Source organism: Phalacrocorax carbo, chromosome 16 (assembly GCF_963921805.1).
Source record: "Phalacrocorax carbo chromosome 16, bPhaCar2.1, whole genome shotgun sequence".
Lineage (NCBI taxonomy): Eukaryota > Metazoa > Chordata > Aves > Suliformes > Phalacrocoracidae > Phalacrocorax > Phalacrocorax carbo.
The window spans coordinates 10,830,113-10,844,164 of NC_087528.1; the positions used below are offsets into that span (position 1 = coordinate 10,830,113).

General features: G+C 50.2%; 1 long non-coding RNA gene across 3 annotated transcripts in view; it reads left to right on the plus strand.

Moving 5' to 3' along the window:
• The first annotated feature begins 12,246 nt into the window (after positions 1 to 12,246).
• Positions 12,247 to 14,052, plus strand: part of LOC135315917 (uncharacterized) — a 94,684-nt gene continuing 92,878 nt past the window's right edge. For all 3 annotated transcript variants that reach the window (XR_010375411.1, XR_010375409.1, XR_010375410.1), the window contains exons 1-2: positions 12,247 to 12,397; positions 13,379 to 13,435. This is a non-coding gene — a long non-coding RNA (uncharacterized LOC135315917). The remainder of the gene's footprint in view (positions 12,398 to 13,378; positions 13,436 to 14,052) is intronic.

Sequence of the window (14,052 nt, forward strand, 5' to 3'; positions counted from 1 at the left end):
TCCAGGCTTGTCCTTCATGCTCCTGTGTGGATGGTTGGTGAGTTTAGCCTTGGACAAGGCTGAGCTAGAGCTTAACTGGCAGCATGGGCAGCTGCGGCTCTGCTGGAGCTGGAGGGTTTCCAGTCTGCCTTGTTTGTCCAGGGCATGAGGATAAAGTGAAGATGTTGTACTAGTCTATAAGTATGGAAAAAGCATTCAGGAACACATGGTGGTTTTAATGAAATGAAGCATTTTGAAAAGACCCCAATCTTGCCTGAAAAATAGTGTATTTTAATAGATCAGAAGTATTGGAAGTTGTGAACGAATCTGGCCAGTTCCACTTCAGGCATTAAAGCTGGGTCAGAAAAAAGTACCAGGAAAGCCTGAATTCTGAACACGCAGCAATGAACCTGCTTCTATGCAAAAGTCTCTGTCACTGAGAAGAAAAGAGGAGTGAGGAGGAAGCGGAGTGTTGGGCGTTTGCTCTAAAGCAGAGCATGTTGGATGGGGAGCGCAGCAGCGGCAGCTCCCTGGATGCCTCCTGCTGGGCTACCCTCCGGTGGTAAATTCTTTTTCCTTGGTCCTCCCTGCTCCCAAGGGTTAAAACAACAGTGTGACAGCCCTGCCTTGCACGTGGCCTGGGTGTCCTGTTGTGCCAGCCATCCTGGCTTGATCCTGCCTGGTTCTCAGTGCTGTTGTCCAGGGGACTCCTGCAGCAAAGATGCTCTGGGACAGGGCAGCATGTCACCCCAGCAGCACCGAGGCTGTGAAGGAGACCCCAGGACTAGTAATACCCTTGCCAGCAAGTATTTCTGTCTCAATACCAAGTGCCATGGGTTTTCCTTTTCCCTTTGACTGCCCCTTTTTTATTTTTTTCTTCCCCTTTGGGAGCTTTAAGGGTAGGTTTCCAGAAAAAGATGCAGTATTCTGTGTCAGTAATCGGGCCTTGCTGCAGCTGAGAGCTCATAATGATGAAGATTTAATGCAAATCAAATGGACTTTTCATCTTAGCAGAAAAGTATTTACAGCCCATTAAGTAGATGGGAAAACTGGTCATTTTTTTTGGAGGGGAGCAGTGAAAAAAAAATAGTGCTCTGTAAAAAAGTGGCCACAAAAGACTCTTAGCTTGTGAATTTAGCCTGAGAAATTTATCAGCTTTGGGGATGGAAAACTCATCATTTACATATAAAAATATATCACTTTTAATTACACAGCCAACTTCAGCTTTACTCATTAGCTACTTACGCTACTCTGCCAAGTTACACAGTGGCAAGCTGGCTGGAATATTTTATATGGCATTTCATCCTGGAGCAGAAAAGTCAGCATATGGCTCCATCAGCCTTTGTATTCCTGGGTCATAGGGTAGGGAAACGAATGCAAATAAAAGGAGAAAGGCTGGAAGACGGGACGGGAAGAGGAAGGTGAGTGCCTGGGAATGTGCTAACACGTACATGTGGGATGAGCTGCCCTGGTACATGTGGGTGCCTTTGGGTCTGCAGCTCTTTGCAGGCAGGTGCTCTGCTCCAAGCAGCGCAGCCAAGGCTGATGGTGAGGTCTCAGAGATGGGAGCATCCCAGGGGAAGGGGCTCCAAACTGCCTTTTTAGGTCATCCAGTCTGACCCCTCTTCTTCACCTGGGTCCTATCCGCATCTCCTCCTGGCTTATGCTTACACCATCTTCTACTACCTCTGATAAGGCCCTGACTTGTTGCTTGGATAGCTGATTTCTGCACCTAATCACTCTCGCTTCTAAGACAGTTTTTCTTAATGCCTTGCCTGAAATATTTCCATTTGTGGCTTCAGGCCCCAGCACTCCTTGTTTTACCGTTTCCAGATCATTTGAATAATCCCCCTTTCTCCTTTGATGGTATTTCCCCGGAGGTATTTATAACATTATCACACTCCCCATTTAATCTGCTTTCTTACAGACTGTATAAAATTAAACTCCATCTCCTCTCCTTTGCCTGCTGTGCCCTCTCAGCTTTGTGTTTGTGGCAGCTTGTTTTGAGCTGTTTCTAGTTTGGGGTGACCCCTTTGATAGCCGTGGCTTCTCGCAGGGTGTGGGCAACCCACCCTGGTGCGCAGTGCAGGCTGTGCAGAGCCTGGGGTCGCACAGTCCCTTGGAGGGTTTGCAAAGGACCCCCTCTAGTTTAGGGCATCTGTCGGCATTTCCCCAGGACAGCAGAGCTTTGCTGGGAAGCCCAGCGTGGTCTCAGCAGTGTGTCTATCTTGTTTGGTGTGAGTAGTGCTAAGATGACCTAAAATGTGCCTGGTGTGTCTCAGACAGCAGCAAGTGGCAGTGCACCCCAGCTAGCTGGGTTTGCAGGAGATGGTGGCGTGCGATGGGTCCTGCTTGTTCAGCCAGTAAACCTGCAGAGAGCTGCCAGCGGCGGAGAATTTGGAAAGGATCATCCTTTGAGATTTGGGGTATTTTCTGAGCACAAAAGCCCCAGCACTGTAATCTGCTCTGAGCATGGGGGACACTGGAAGGGCACCCCCAGCACCCCCACTCTTGCTGTGAAACCACATAAACCAAATGCAGCCAAACAAATATCTGCCCTTCTTACCCAGGGAAAAGATCAAGCAGAGAACGTAGAGTTTCAAAGAGGACCCTTTTTGGTCTCCTACTCCATCCCTTCCACTCGGCTGCCTCTGCCTCCTTCTCCCCTCCCTTCCTTTCCCTTGTGGCAGAAGAGCCCAATCCACTCGCACTGAGCGAGGCCGTAGCCTCCAGCCCCCCCAGGTGGGGAGCAGAGGGTGTCAGGGGCTGTGCCAGTGAGGAATTTTAAATTGAAGCTCTTTTTCAGGAGCAAACCACGTCTCTGGAAACAAGAGTCTTGAAAAGGAAATATGTCCTTCCCTTCTCCCCCCCCACCAGAAACTGAAACGTACATGTTTGCATTGTGGAAGAAAAGTAAAAAATTTCCAGTGAAAATTGAAAATAGTTGATGTTTTTAGAACTTGCCCAGAAGGAGGGAGACCTTCACAGTTTTTCTTTACCTAGTCTCCCAGGCCAAGCTGGATGATTGTACAAAGCTGCTGGAAGTCTGCAGAACCTGGGTTAGAGGTATGTGGCTTTACTTCTGCGATATGCCAGCTACAGAGGTCTTGTTTCATCCTGGCCCAGCCATGACTGACATTATATCGCAGAGATGGGCTGAAGCAGAAGGGAAGAGCAGAGAGCAGGACTTCACCGATACATAGCTCCTTTGCAGCTTGGGGAAGCCTGAAGCCATGGGCAGCAGTGGGGAACGGGGGGCTGCTCAGTGCACCAAGATGGATGCAATCCCCCCAGTGGACAAAACCAGATTACTGGGGAGAGGGAAAATAAACCTTTGAAATGCTTGTATCTAATCAGTAACTTTGAAAAGATACCACTCTGGCAGTGGGATACTGACTGACAGGAGGCTTTGAAACCTGGGCTGGGGAATTCCCCTTGAATGGGAAACATTCCCTTCAAATACAAGAAAACCACTTCCCTTCCCCATTTTCTGGCAAAGGAATTGGGAATGGGAACCTGTGGACAGGGTCCAGTGTAAATGTACAAACTGAAGGTTCCTGCAGAAACAGAGAAAAGGAGAGTTGTGGCTCCCAAGGCCAAGTTATGTAGTAGATGTCCCTGTTGCTGTGCCTATATTTTTCCCCCACTGGAAACAGTATTTGCCGTGCATGGCCGCGCAGGGCTGCCGTAGCACCGGTGTCTGCAGGACAGGAGGCTGAGCGTCGTGTTCCTCCATGGCTCATACCACCCAACACCTTGTGTCACCCAGTAAACTGGAATTAATGGGCAGAGTTCACAGTAGCATCATTGTTTTGCATGTGTGGGATATTGAAGGCAGCCCTCCCTTCTTACAGTTACCTAACTGGCAAGAAATCAAGGGACGCTCAGAGCAAAAATTAAAAAAACCCAACCAAACCCTGCAAAAAAAACCCCAAACCTCAAGTCTTATGTCAAACCTTAAGTCATATGACAGAGCAGTAAATAATGGATCTGGTGACCTAGACCTGCAAATATTTACATTCCTTTGGCTTGGCTGATAGCGGGGGTTCGGCTTACCATGTCTCACCTAATTAGCAGAGGGCTACAAGAATCCAGTGGTGGGTTCTGGTTTCTTTTTCACCTCGTTTGTAACGCGTGCCCCTCTCTCTCGCTTGCCATGTAGTTTGCACATGGGTACGTCAGCGATAACATATGGGCAAGGCGTGCGGTTATGCGCAGGGACTGGCAGGACTCAAATGCATCAGCAGCTCCGAGGCCGAGAACAAGTTCCTGCAGCCACCCAAGAAGGTGCTGGCCTTGATCCCCTTTTAGTCTCAATTGCAAAACCTGTCTGAGGGCTGCCAGAGATACAAAGTTCACCGCGGACTGTGAGCTCCCTGATTTTAGGGCTCTTCCACTCCAGGGGCTCAGCTGGCTGTATCTGTGCTCCTAATAAAACCTTGCCCATACTGGTGCCTGGGAGCGGTTCCGGGCCCATGCTCTGCCGTGATCTGTGCCCAGGCACGGTTTGGGAGGGTGCTGGCTGGCACGGGTCAGAACCTGTGGTCAGGAATGCCATAAACAAACTCTATAGGTTGTACGTTCATGTTCAGGCCTGTGTCCTGGCTTGGTTTAGTTTACATGTACAGAGGGAACTTAACTGAGTGCAGGACCGCTTTGTGCAGATGTAGGAGTGTGGGATAGGAGCCACGCACAGCTTAGATGATTCAAAAGAAAAAAAAAAAAAGAAAAAAAAAAGAAGGTGGAACAGTCACTGGCTGTAGTTGATCAAACTGCAGTGTGGTGAGTGGCCAGAGGATGCCCAAGCTAGCGCCAGCCCAGCAGGTCTGCGCATGGGTGCAGAGGTGCCAGAGCCGTGTGGGGCTTGCTGTGGGGTGGGGCGTCCCTGTGGTTGCAGCAGGGATGCTCGTGATTGCCTGATGCTGCCTGATCTAGCAGCAGAGAAGCAAAGGCAGAACTAGCTCCGGGTCAGGTCACCCAATCAATGGAAACTTTTCTTCATTTTGAAAAATTCAATTTAATGCTTTCCTTTTCATGGAAGCTTGATATATTCCTCCAGAAGCTTTTTAAGCAAAAGGTTCTGAAAGAGTTGTGTGGTGAAATCATTAACATGACCAACAATGGCAGTTTGGGAGTAAAGGTTAAATCTTCTTTACACCAAGGGACAAGCTTTTTTGCAGCACAAGCCCCCCAGGTCAGAGGTTGGAAATGCCAAAGCAGGAAAGAGGAATTTCTTTGTCTTTTTTTTTTTTTTTTTTGTTTTTCCCCTTTTTTCCCATGGCATACCCGTACCCTTCTTTCACCTATGTCTTTGCCCAAGGCACTGCCCCAGAAATTCTCAACTTTTTAAAGGATCACATACCCCTTCAGAAAAAAATAAAAAGCCTACTTTCTAACCCCAATGACGGGTTGGAAATGGGGTGCTAAAGTACTTAACCCTTAGGTAAATATATTTCCATTGTTCTATTAAATCATAGTTTACTCTCTATAATTGCAAACACTTTAACCGGACACAGAAAGAAACTAGGAGCAGACCCTCCCTTTCCACTGCACAGAGATGGAAGTATGTGGCTTTGTCACTGCGTTTGTTTTGTGGACCAGCCGACGTTCATGGACCATCAGTGGCCTGCAGATCAGCGCGGAGCCGCTCTCCAAGCCCACACACCGTGGGTGACGTGCTGCTGTCCAGGAGGCTGCCTGGCTCATGAAATGTAAACTATGAACACTTGGACCTGAGAGGGGCTCTCCTGCCTGCCTGCTCTCAGCTCCTGCATGAGGTACGAAGACATGTCAGAGTCCTCCAGGGCAGGCTGGAAAATCACGCCCCCAGTGAGTCCAGGCTGTGGGGCGGAGGGCATTGTGCCATGTGTTGCAGTTAGGTAGGGGACAGAGAGGGAGCCAGGGGCTCCCAAACAGAGCCTGGGTTTGGTGAAGGCTATTAGATGGAGAGCTTGCTGCTTCCCCTGACATCTTGATGTGCTTTAAACACTATGAAGGCCATTTAAAAATGATCTTACTTTGCTGATTAGACTATTTTACCCAGCAGATGCACAGATCCAGCTTTGCTGACAGCCATGCTCCCACCAAGTAATCAATCAAATCTGTCTCATTTCCATCTGTAGGTCACTCCAGCAACAACGCCTAAGGAAAGCAGGATGCATGGAGCTGCCCTTGGAGCGTGCACAGTCACACATGCTCTCCTTTCCCAGCTGCAGCAATGATGGGGAGAGCCATATCGCTTTATGTTGCTCTTTCTGCTGCTGCTGAGTGGCCCTTGCGCCCGTTCCCCAGCAGTGATAGATTGAGCCTGGCTTGTTTGGCTGGAAACGAGTGGCCTGGATCTGCTGGCAGGCTGGGAGCTGGCACAAACCCTGGGCAGGGAGGCAGGCTGGGGCACGTAGGGTGCTCGTCTGGTACCAGGGCAAACACCTGCAGATACGCATGCTGCCCGTGAGGTGGGGCGTGCTGATAAGGCCGCACGGCGCAGCTCTGCCTGCGCCTTCACACATGGGTCTGCTTGTCTCAGTTCCAAAGCTCCTCCTGGTTTTAGCCTCATACTTTTTCCTGAGTCTCTCACCAGAAATTGTGAGCACAGGAAGAGGCCCTGAGATCAAAGATGGACAGTTTTCATCTCCTGAAAACAAATCTGCTTTTTTTTTTTTGGTGGTGGTTTTTTGGGTGGGGATTTGAGACCTTCTGTTGGCCAGGCGCCTGCAAATGGCAGGTAAAGCATTGCTCTGGGTTGGATGGGCATTACCCAGTGTGAGAAGGAAGGACCCAGGGACTTGCAGACACAATCTGTTTCTCCCCTCCTGCTCTGCTGATCACCTTCCATACCTCCACAGCTCTGGCCAGGCGATGCCTAAAGCCTGGGTGCTGTGTGCAAGGGCCGTTCTTCCTCCGAGACAGAGGTATTGCTTAGAAATGCCTTTTTCTTGACTTGCACGGGCATTTCAGCAGCATCTAAGCACTGCAGAGCCCATTAGCTCCACTTCATGGCTGAACAGCCTTTGCTTCTGCTGGGGCACTCACCTGACTCTTCCCAGAGTCCAAATAAAACTTTAAATGAAAGAAAAACAGCCTGGGAATGCAGCACTGTGTGACATGCCGGCCCAGCTTGGAGGAGCTCTGCTGCACAGGGATGGCCGCCTTTTACTTCCTCTTGATCCTGGCGTGCAATGATGTAAAGCCCTTTTGAATTAAATTATTAAGCTGGTAGTAAGAACATCATGCTCAATTTGTTGGCGTTCCGCTAAAATGTCACATACATGATTTATATGGAGGAAGGGATAAAAAGAGGGGTACAATTAGGAGGTTGACCCTACACAAATTAAGGAGAAGACCCACACTGGCCCAAAGTCAAGCTGGTTTTGCCGGGGTGGATTGGGTTACCAGAACAACACGTAGAAATGCTGAGGGAAGGGGAAGTGAGGGGCTGGCTGTAAAGGGGCAGGCTGGGTGTGCGGGGTGGCAGCAGAAACTGAGGGACTGGGTTGGGGAAGGAGAAAATAAAGGGTGTGAGTCTGTAAAATTGCCAACCAGCAGCAGTGGCTCTCGGGAAAGCGTACTAAAGGAAAAGAGCCTCTATGCTGCACTATGTGTATTGCTGTTGGGCTTTTTATTTGCCAAAATGCTACCCCCAAAATGCATTCACTGAAATGTTTCAGCGGAGGGTGGGAAAAGCTGCTTCTCCCTCCTCTTCTTACTGTTACAGGCAAAACTGCTACCTGGTGTAGGCTCTTTGTCAAAAGCTGGAATAAACCCATCCTTGCATCAGTCTTCAGTGGTCTTTTCTCCTAGGGTGCTTGATGCCAAGGAAAAAGGTGATGAGGAGGTGACTAGGAGCAGCTGAGGACCTGGAGAGCCAACCAAAGGGCTGTGAAGCTGGACAGGAGTGGCACAGCAGAGCCTAGTCCCTGCAAGGAGGCTGTGAAGGTGCATGGTGAGACAGCAGATGTGAGGGCATACCACAGGGACACCCAAGCACAAGACATAGCTACAGTTAGCTAGGGTTTCAGACAAGGTTCGGCTGTTTTCCCTGCCATATGTATCATGTAATTTCCTTTGGTTTCTTCCCCATAAGTCACAGTCATTGTCTCTGCAGGTCTGATGGGGGTCTTGCTCTGGCTCTCAAAGGTAAGTTTGATAATGACATTATGTCCAGCCAGAAAAGAGCCGCGTTTCCCCATGGGTAGCCCCAAGAACATGCATAGAACCAGTGACCTATTGGACCTTCAGCTACTGTGTGTTGGACCCCACACAGCCCTGTGAATGCCTCTTTATCTTACTTCGCCATGCTCCCTGCTTGTCTAGGCTGGGGGCCTTGCATCATTCTTACAACACTTCTTAGCCTGACCTGTAATGCCCTCGGTTGTACAAACAGTCACATGAGTGAATGTTATTCATGTCTCATACAGAGCTTGTACTATGTCTTGGGCAGTGTATTACAAACTTTTAAAAAGAAAAGCAACTGAATAAAATCCAGTCAGCTTTACTTAAGGGCCAGCATCCTCGCTTCTTGTGCCGCAGCCAAGGAGGCTCCGACAGGGCTGTAATTTGTTGCTCACAATAGCTCTCTGTGGCAGACAGGGGACGGAGAAAGCTTCCCTTCATACGGCAGCGACTGCAGCACTACAGCTGCAGTGAGCCAGAGCCACGGGCAAGTGCATCCAGGGGGGCTGCAGCAGCTGGAGGCTGCTGAGGGTGTCAGATGCAGCAGTGTGTCTCATCGCTCGTTCCCAGACTCCCAGGCATGAGATAGTCAGGTCTCCAGGGCTCTTCAGGTTTTGCAGCCAAACATCAGGTACCAGGATCAGGAGCCTAAACCCCTGCGTGACCCACCCCAAGAGTTCAGCCCAGCCAAAAACCCCTGACAACAGAAAACCCAAAGCACAGACACATTAGCATAAGGGACATTAAAATCTTAATTGTCATTGAAACTCTTCTTCCCAAATGTGCAAGGCTGGGTTTATGTCTTTTAATATTGAGTAAATTAAGCTTGATGCTAAGACATACTGGCTTGGTGATAAATGGTGTGTGGAGGGATGTTTTATGGGGCCGTCATGGGGTACTTTATCTGTTGCCACTTGCAGGCTACCAATTCATTCCTTATTTATTTTCAGAATTAATTTTTATTGATTCCTTCCCCTTCCATTTCCCCAGCCACAAAAAATGAGGGAAGAACAAACAAAACCTAGTGCGGGAGGATGGGACATCGGCTGGCCCTAGGGACTGCAGTCAGACTCAGCACATCACCCCAGGTCACTGGTTGAATTGGGGCTGGACTGGGGGTGTCGGGCACCATTACCCCACCGGCTCCCTGCCGACCTGTGCGACATGAGCTGCTGGCCCCGGCTGTGGGTCCAAGTGCTTCTGCTGTATAAACCACCACCCAGGCTGGGATGCTCATCAGTGAGAATGAGAGTTGAATAAATGAGGGAGAGGAAGGAGTTCTGGTGTGGTGTGGAGTGGGAACAGGTCCCATTAGTCCTTGTCAGCGGTGGATGGTGGTCATGCAGCCCCGCAGCTGCCAGACAGCCCGACCCAGTGAAAGCCCCTGCTTTAATATGGGGTTGAAAGGGTGCTTTAAAGTGCCAGTTTAGAGAGGGGGAAAATGTTTTTAAAGAAAGGAACAAAAAAAGCCCCAAATGGAGCAGACACAGGGGGCAGCGCTGGTGAGTGGTTTCTCCACGCCGGTGCCTCCCAGCCCTGCCTGGGTGCTGGAGCCCAGCGGCACGGCCGTGGGGGTGGCAGGGTGCAGGCTGGGGCTGTGCGGGGGGAAGGGCCAAGAGAGCCTTGGTCCCCCTGGGGGGGCACTTGGGGACCCCACACTGGGGACCCCTGTGCCACAGGGTGGCAGGAGGGCTGTGGCGGGCAGCTGCTGCTGGGACACGGGGACTGCACAGGCCCGTCCCAGAGAACTCTGCCCTCCAAGAGCCAGGCTGTGGCAGCGGCCATGCCACTTGGCCGCTGTGTTTTGTCACACTCGCCCAGACACCCCACAGCAGCAGTTGCTGTCTTGTCTGAAGGCGATCCCAGCCCCTACAGACAAGGGGGAGGACTGCGTGGGTGGGTGCCTGTGACCGCGGATGCCACCTCCTCCCTGTGCAGTGCCACCGCCAAACTGATGGGAGGGCACAGGAGGAATCACTGCAATTAACCTCTGATGCTCTGACTAATCAGCTGGCACAGCATCCAAACTCAGCTCCTTTGAGCCTGGTGAGCAAAAGTGGGGGGTAAAGTGGCCACCTGAGAGCACTGAGTGCTCCCTTCTCTCCCTCCCCATGGGTGTGCACTTGCGTTAGAGGGCCTGAGTGCTTTTATTTTGCTAAACCACTTTGAAGTGGAAACCAAATTGCATGTCTTCCTCTTCCCCCCAGCTCCCCTGAGCCCTCCTGGTTTAATTAGTTCCATCTGATGTTCAGAGGCTTCCAAGAAATAAATGTGCTTTTAAACAAGTTGAAAAAAACAGTGGTGGCAGAGCTCAGAGAGCTGTCTCACCAACACACAGGCTGACAAGGGACACGCAGTGAGCACAGTGCAGCCAGGCTCAGTTTCCCCTTTTGGCCACAGAGATAGCCCTGCTGGGCATGTTTTGCATGTTCATCAGCAGAAGTTTGCAGCCAGGTACCTTTGAGCAGCGTGCTGAGGTAAAGGATCGTGGAGGAAGATGGGTTAGCGTAATGCTGCGCTTGCTCAACAGGCTTTGGTGTTCTTCCTTCTGCAGCTCCACCCTCTTGTGCTTTGCTCTGCGCTTTCTATCTGTAGTTCAGCTTCACAATCCAGGTTGACAGAAGCAATAACAGAAAAGAAACAGTATCTCATAGGCATCTTGTCTCATTGCTTATAGACACTTTGCTGTATACAAACCTTTGCTAAGAAAGACTGCATCATCCCTGTGAGAGTGTGGAATAACTTTAAAAGAAAGTCCTAACTCAGCGCAGACACTGAGTAAGCAGAAAAAGAGGCCACAGTCCTGCAGGAACAGTGCTAGCCAGAGTCCTTTGGGACAAACCCCACTTTGGGGCTTGCACTGCACTTCTTCTCTCTGTCCCTCCTCCACTCCTATGCCATTTGTTGTCCTCAGGACAGGCTGCCAGAGGAGGGTTTTTTTCCCACATAGGTTAACTTTTACCTGGGTTTCCCTTGCTCTCCTGATAAGCAAAGCCAGTGTTTGCTGTTTTGATTTGGGGAACAGTGAGTTGGAACATAACCCTCTTATCTTGTCGTAATTCATCTGCTGTCTTCAGTTCTGGTTGGCAGGTATTAAGCTGCAGTGTGGCTGTGACTGTGGATTAGGTGAACGAGCTGATTGCAACTGCAACTCCTGGTTTTGCCCGTGCCCCAGTAAAATTCCAGGTGTTCTTACTGCAGCCTGGGCTCACCTCGCAGGGAGGGAGCAGCCTTCTTCAGACAGCCTGCCATATAAGCATCCTCCTCAAGCACCTCGAAACCACTTAAAAGAACCAGACATGGAGGGTAAGTCTTATCCTGCCAACACGAAATGAGTGCGTTCCCCATCTGCCTGCCCTCCATAGGACACCCCCAGGTCTCCTTTCCCCAAGGGGCCCTGACGCTGCAGAAAGCTGCCAGGGCTCTGCAGCCGGGGCGGTGAGTCCGTGGGGAGGCTATCATCTGCCTCAGTGAGGGTTTGGGCACCGGTTTGGTGCTGTTTTGTCCCCTCGTCACATGCCCTGGGTCTGTCCATCTCATGTCCAGGGACACTGTGACCCCCTGGCTCGGTTGCTCCCAAGAGGTACCGCTTGTTGTGTCCCCAGGCTGTGGAGTCACACGCTGACTGACATTCAGGTACTTCAGGGGTCACCGCCATATGTGTGTAATGGTATAAACTGTGTGTGTGTCTGCCTGGGCCCTAACTTTTGTCCTTGTGTTCCCGTTTTGCTATTTCCTACATTTTTATAGGTATTGTTAGAAATGTTAGGCTGGGAGGGGTCATCAGACATCCGCTCGTTAAAATCCTCGCTCTCCCACAGTGAGGCAGGATCACGTCTAACCGCGGACAACCTCAGCTTCGGGATGAAACAGCTCAACCCCCCCACCTTGCAGCAGACAGCACCTCCGAATTTGGGCTATACCAGCCAGGACCATACCCCAAAGAGTGCAGTAATGGAGGATCTGCCTTTACCTGCCCCTTGGGAGCACGCCTAACTGAGCTGGGGGCTGTCGGCCGGCCAGGAGGGGGTTACGGGGCTGCTTCACCCGCTCGGGGCTCTGCAGGATTTAAAGGAAGGGGCGGAGGCAGTTCTCCCCCCTCCCAAAATGGCGGGGAGGTTTGTGGGCCGGGCGGGCCGGGGGGCGGCCTCGGCTTGACCAGGCCGGAGCTGCCCCTGGCTGTTCCATGCTGAAGTGCCAGCAAAATGCTGGTGAGAGAGCTGCGAAGCCCTGGCCTGAGACCCAGGTATTGCTGTCCCTTTCTCCCTTCCTGAAAGATCAAGTTTGCAAAGAGCCTGGTTTTCTTGGTGTGTTTTTTTTTTTTTTTTCCCCTTCCTTTCCCAGGGAGGCTGGTTGCAAGTAAATTGTGTCTGTTTGGGGTAAATACGCCTGTATAAGCCGTGTGAAAATGGCACGTTTTCCTTGAGGACCCAGGGAAGCTGTTGATGCAGGCTGCAAGGTTTGGGCATGGGTCTGCATGAAAGTCGTTGTCTCAGGTTGGGTGGGTTGTGTGTGTCGGTGGCTGATGTGCAAACCTGAGAGCGGGCCCACTTAGTTCCCGGTGGAAAATCACCTTTGGAGGCTGTGCAGTAACTTCACTTAGGCTAGCAGCAAATCTGCTCTTCCAAGAGTTGCTGCCTTCCAGCTTTACTACCTGTATGTATTTTGGGTGTTTTTTTTGTTTGTGTTTAAAATAGCTCTGTCAGTTCAGTGCATTTGTCTGTGTAGAAGATTCTGCTTTTTGTTCTTGACAATAGCTTGCCAAGCACAAAAATCCTCAAATGCCAGAAGGCTGGTGGAGCCCCACTCAATTAGAGATCGTCTCCTAAAGTGATTTCCTCCTCCAAAGAACTCTTCTGCTATCAAGTATGATTATGTGGTGTCACATTAGTAACAGCTTTGCAGCTGTGATTCCAGCTGCTATTTCCCGGGCAGTGTCCTGTCTGTGAATGATTAAAAAAAATATATGAAGCAACAAAGCAGGTTTGATCACTTGGTGTGTGTTGTATCCACAGACGACAGACTGGGAGGAGGAGAGGAGGCTTTAGGAAAAGTATTTTAGAGCATATTCAATGTTCTAAAATCTACAGTCTATGGAAAAGATGAAAATGAGTTACATTCATACACTGTTGCAAAATGTTATCAGTTTATTATGCAAAAAAAAGAGAAAATCCCCACCCTTGGAAAGCTTCAGTTTTTACAACCAGATATTTTATTTTGCTTCCAGATCTGGTTCAAGACCTGGAATTTGCTTTCTGAAGCCCTGGATGATCTGGGAGTCAAGGTAGGCTTGTGAAGGGGGTAGGGAGGCAGTGTGCATTTTCTCTGTATGAGTGCTGGTACTAACAACTTGCAAATTATGGCTCAGTGCAATCATGGCTAATTAAAGGCAGCCTGTGCTGTTATTGAAAATGCAGTCACCTGAGGAGGAAATAAGAAACACTATTCTCTCCCAACTCGTTGATGACTGTGCTTGTTTCTGTTTTGCACTTCATTAGCCCCTCCTCCACACACCTTGAAGTTCGATGTTAAGAATTAGCAGTGTTTCTTGCCATCTTGGATCTTTTTTGGACTTGCAAGTCGACCGCATAGTCTAGATGATACCTAGTCAGGTTGGTTTACATGTCTTTGGGCTGTTGCAGGATGCAGGTTCTCATCCCTTGGCTGTCTTGCCTTTTGGCACGTGGCTGAAGAGGAAGGATGATGCCTGCGTACAGGATGGTGTGTTGCTGTGCTAGCTGAATGAGAGGAAAAACTTGCAGGAGCACCCAGTGGAAAACAGCATTTCCAGTCTGCCAGTTTGGTTGCTCCTCATGTAGATATGCTTGGGTGTTTCAGGGCCCCCAAGGGGCTCCTTGCAGTTATGTTCCCACAGGTGATGGGCATTGCAACACTCAGGCC